Genomic DNA, 6,100 nt, shown 5'->3' on the forward strand with positions numbered 1-6,100 from the left:
TTCTCCTGTTTCTATATATTTTTGTTATCCCCTTGTGTGCGGAGCCGTGGTACTCGTTCTATTTCATGTAAAAGGGAAAGTTACTCCTATTTTTCTAAAAAAAATTTATTATCCTATTTTTTGTTTTTGTCAAAGAACCGAATAGCCTCAATGGGGAAAGAAAAAAATGGATACGTGTCGGTACTATTATTTTGCAAAGCTGGTTATGGCGGTATTATGGACAGTCTAATCTCCGCCACGTCAACCGCCCTCTGCGAAGAAGGGAATTTTTTATTTTATTTTTTTTGTGGAAATTGCCATTTATTTTATTATTCAGTTGTGACTGTTTTTTTTTGTTATATATTTCTCACGGGCTGGTATTGTACAGATTTCACGCGGTGTCTCGCTTCTGCTGTGCTGACGCAGGCACTGAATGCACAAGATAACATGCTCTGGAATATTCCATTCACCGTTTTTGGGAGGAGAAAGTTTTCATTCTCTCCGTTGTGTATTATTATTATTATTATTTTTTTATATTAGCATTAAACATTCCAGTAATGTCTCTCCCCCCCTCAGTCTGATAGTGGTAGTGCCCTGCATTGCCACTTAGCTATTCCAAGGGCTGAGATGTTCCATTCCAGTTTACATGCCTGGGGGGGGAATTGTTAAAACTCCACCAGCTGCAAGAGGTGGAAAACTGCACATTCCATTACCCTCTCCTTTGCAAATACCAAAAGTGTCTTCTCATGGAAAGCAGGGGGAGGTTGTAGTTCTCTCTATGCTGATGTTAAAGCTGAATCCCACTTTGCAGAGTTTTGTGTTAATATACTATATTTTGTAAAGAGCAAGTGCTCATATTGTTCTTGGTTATGGGCTTAGTCCAGATCTATAGAAGGAGTTATGCAACATTCAAATATACAGCTTATTTTTTTCTCCCTGAAGCAGCGCCACACTTTATCCAGTGGTTGTGTTTGGTATTGCAACTCAGCTTCTTTAAAGGAAGACCTTTCGCCACCTCCCCCATCTCCAACTCTTTGCTCCTTTCAGAGGTGCCGCTCCACTGATTTTAGCACAGTTGGAATTTTTTCTCTAGCCCCCACCGTTCCTGAGTAATCATTGTTGTCAGTTACAGCACAGTTATGCTCTCTATTGTAAGGTGGGCGGGCTCTGTATTTTTGTGGTAGTCTAGGACCGCCCACCAGAGCACAGAGAGCAGAGTTGTGCTGAAACGAACAGCAGGGATTGCTCAGGAACGGTGGGGACTAGAGAAAAAATTCCAACTGTGCTGAAATCAGTGGAGAGGTGGCTATTGAAGGCTGTTAAGAGGTGATGGTGGTGAAGGGTCCCCTTTAACACCTTAACAACATGGACAGCATTGTTAGGGGCTGTATAATAAAGCCAGCACCTGATAATAGTTTTAGACACCGATCGCAGTTGTTAACACTTTAGATGCCGCAGTTAAATACGATCGTGGTATCTAAGTGCGCATGTGCCACGGGCAACGCCCTCCAGAGCTCCATTGGATGGCAGCGATTGGTTGCTATTACAGCTAGGAGCCCATTACATTATTTTATATTACACAATGTCACAGGCAGCTCAAAAATGCTCGAATAAGCCGTCATGTGACTTTCAATTTTAAGGGGTTAAAGTTAATGGGACAGAGCTGCAGTACCACACACAGCCTGTGGACACCTTTGGCGCTGCTTCTGTCTTTTTCAATACTGGATGACTACTTGCCCAATATTCTAGACTGGGTGCGGAGTTCCGCTGTTTCCATTCACCAAAAACCTTATATCTAGTAATGCTGACCCTTCTTGTGTTGGGGTTCCCCTATAGTCCAGGTGCATATTCCTGGTATGGAGACCTCTTAGTCTGTGTCCCTTGAGTCTCCTCATACGATACAATTTTTGTAATTCCCTTTTAATTTGTGTATTATTCCTCTTTTTTTTTTAGTTTTTAGGTTTTTTTATTGTACTAACCAGTTTCCACTAAATAAAATCCAGTGTGTATCATTGCTCTTAAAGGGATTCGCAGGATTCTTCTTCTATAGAAACAGCGCCATACTTGTCCACAGGTTGTATGTGGCATTGCGGCTCAGCCCCATTCAAATTTCTAATTTTACTGGAAAATCTGAGGGATGCTAGGGGTGGGGTAAAATAAAAGTGAGCTGGTCCTGCTTTCGGGCAGCGTGTCTCCTGTTCTGGGCTGAAAGTGCAGAGGCTCAAGTGTCTGCTATGGCACGCCGCTGGTTATCTGAGTCTTTGCGTTTCTGGCCCTACCATTGCCAGGAACGGGGACTCCATGCCCAAACGAAGGATTAGGAGGGATCACTTTTTTTTAACCCCTTGTTATTAGGCTTGGTGGGGCACATTGGACTATCTTGTAAACATGATCCATCAGCTGCAATGCCAGCTATAGCCAGTAGACAAGAGTGGCGCTGTTTCTATACATAAGGACCCTTTATTTTAATCTACGACCCTTTATGTATATGATGTTTTCATATATAATCCCAATAAGGGGAACATTTTAAGTTCCCTCCTGTTAACCCCTTCCTGACTTGACTCCATTGTAAAATACAGCTTCCTGCCTACAGTTTTATGCGGCTGGAACCATTGATCGATTTCGATGCCTCTTGTATAGATGGGCTACGTCCTCACGAGTACGACTCAACCCATAGAGGGAAATCTTATAGTGGGACGAAATTCTGTGACGTCATCTCCACTTCCTCCTCCAGTGCCTTGAATTGATGGCGGCCTGGCGTAGGCCGATGTGATTGGGGGGAGGGGGACTTTATTCATTCCTATGCTGGACACGCTTGAAGATTGTAATATTCATCTCAGAGCCTCATCTCGGTTATTGTAGAATATTTGTTACTTGGGGGGTTTTATATTTTTGTACATTTTTTTCTTACAAGTTTGTGGTACTGGAATTTGTTGTTTTTATACATAAAATAATGAACAAAACAAATCCGACTCCTTGTGTTTTTCCGTGAAAGGTAAACTGGTGTTTGTATGTCGCTCCAAAGTGTTAAAGGTGCTTTGAATATTTGCAAAAATATTGCAAGAATAGCAATTGTTTGCACCAATATTTTGGAATTTTTCCTATTATTCTGCATGCCTCCGCTCATGCCAGTTCTTGTTCCCTCGCCCTTCCTTGGTTTACTTTGGTCTGATGAGCGTCTCGGGCAGTAAAGGTCTATGCATGCCTTCCAGTATAGCTGCCTCAGTACTGACCCGTCGCCCCCTCCTTCCTTTTCGAGCGCTCAATCAAGCTCATCACATTCCTGAACTGAGTCCAATTTCTTGGGTAACATTCTAAAGTTGATGTTTGACTTCTGCCCCCCCCCCCAAGTCTCAGCAGTGATGTCTGTGCCTGCCCCGAATGTGCTAAACCAGATGTTAAACTGTGCAGACGTTTCTCAGCTTACACCTCAGCATGCAACTGGCACCATGGAAAAGCTATGTAATACCGCCCTATCTCTAGAATCCACCACAATCGCAGACAGGATTTCCACCTGTGTGTGATGGAACCGGACGCCTGGATGTTTACATGGAGATAAGAAATGTTACTATTTTTAAGCAGCGACAATTTGATAACCAGATCTACAGCCACTTTACTTGTCACTTACAGTAACTTTCCATCAGCGGATTTCAGTAGCTCCAAATATATTCATTTGTACATGTGCAGAAAGTGCTGCTCCTATGTACAAGAATATAACTACTATAATACTGCCCCCTATGTACAAGAATATAACTACTATAATACTACTCCTATGTACAAGTATATAACTACTATAATACTGCTCCAATGTACAAGAATATAACTACTATAATACTACTCCTATGTACAAGAATATAACTACTATAATACTACTCCTATGTACAAGAATATAACTACTATAATACTACTCCTATGTACGAGAATATAACTACTATAATACTGCCCATATGTACAAGAATATAACTACTATAATACTACTCCTATGTACAAGAATATAACTACTATAATACTGCCCCCTATGTACAAGAATATAACTACTATAATACTGCTCCTATGTACAAGAATATAACTACTATAATACTGCTATGTACAAGAATATAACTACTATAATACTACTATGTACAAGAATATAACTACTATAATACTACTCCTATGTACAAGAATATAACTACTATAATACTACTCCTATGTACAAGAATATAACTACTATAATACTACTCCTATGTACAAGAATATAACTACTATAATACTACTCCTATGTACGAGAATATAACTACTATAATACTGCTCCTATGTACAAGAATATAACTACTATAATACTACTCCTATGTACGAGAATATAACTACTATAATACTGCCCATATGTACAAGAATATAACTACTATAATACTGCTCCTATGTACAAGAATATAACTACTATAATACTGCTCCTATGTACAAGAATATAACTACTATAATACTACTCCTATGTACAAGAATATAACTACTATAATACTGCTATGTACAAGAATATAACTACTATAATACTACCTCCTATGTACAAGAATATAACTACTATAATACTGCTCCTATGTACAAGAATATAACTACTATAATACTACTCCTATGTACGAGAATATAACTACTATAATACTGCTCCTATGTACAAGAATATAACTACTATAATACTACTCCTATGTACAAGAATATAACTACTATAATACTACTCCTATGTACAAGAATATAACGACTATAATACTGCCCATATGTACAAGAATATAACTACTATAATACTGCTCCTATGTACAAGAATATAACTACTATAATACTGCTCCTATGTACAAGAATATAACTACTATAATACTACTCCTATGTACAAGAATATAACTACTATAATACTGCTCCTATGTACAAGAATATAACTACTATAATACTACCTCCTATGTACAAGAATATAACTACTATAATACTGCTCCTATGTACGAGAATATAACTACTATAATACTGCCCATATGTACAAGAATATAACTACTATAATACTGCTCCTATGTACAAGAATATAACTACTATAATACTGCTCCTATGTACAAGAATATAACTACTATAATACTGCTCCTATGTACAAGAATATAACTACTATAATACTACTCCTATGTACAAGAATATAACTACTATAATACTGCTATGTACAAGAATATAACTACTATAATACTACCTCCTATGTACAAGAATATAACTACTATAATACTGCTCCTATGTACGAGAATATAACTACTATAATACTACTCCTATGTACGAGAATATAACTACTATAATACTGCTCCTATGTACAAGAATATAACTACTATAATACTACTCCTATGTACAAGAATATAACTACTATAATACTGCTCCTATGTACAAGAATATAACTACTATAATACTGCTCCTATGTACAAGAATATAACTACTATAATACTGCTCCTATGTACAAGAATATAACTACTATAATACTATCTCCTATGTACAAGAATATAACTACTATAATACTGCTCCTATGTACAAGAATATAACTACTATAATACTACTCCTATGTACAAGAATATAACTACTATAATACTACTCCTATGTACAAGAATATAACTACTATAATACTACTCCTATGTACAAGAATATAACTACTATAATACTACTATGTACAAGACTATAACTACTATAATACTGCTCCTATGTACGAGAATATAACTACTATAATACTGCCCATATGTACAAGAATATAACTACTATATTACTGCTCCTATGTACAAGAATATAACTACTATAATACTACTCCTATGTACAAGAATATAACTACTATAATACTACTCCTATGTACAAGAATATAACTACTATAATACTGCTCCTATGTACAAGAATATAACTACTATAATACTGCTCCTATGTACAAGAATATAACTACTATAATACTACTCCTATGTACAAGAATATACCGTATTTTTCGGACTATAAGACGCACTTTTTTTCCCCAAAATTTCGGAGGAAAATGAGGGTGCGTCTTATAGTCTGAATGTGGGTTTGCAGCATGGCCGCGCTACTGCCACCGCTGGTTTTCTTCAGCGGCAGTAGTGCGGCAATCCGCAGGCCCCGGCAGCTAAGACACTCC

The sequence above is a fragment of the Leptodactylus fuscus genome, chromosome 8 (assembly GCF_031893055.1).
Source record: "Leptodactylus fuscus isolate aLepFus1 chromosome 8, aLepFus1.hap2, whole genome shotgun sequence".
Taxonomy (NCBI): domain Eukaryota; kingdom Metazoa; phylum Chordata; class Amphibia; order Anura; family Leptodactylidae; genus Leptodactylus; species Leptodactylus fuscus.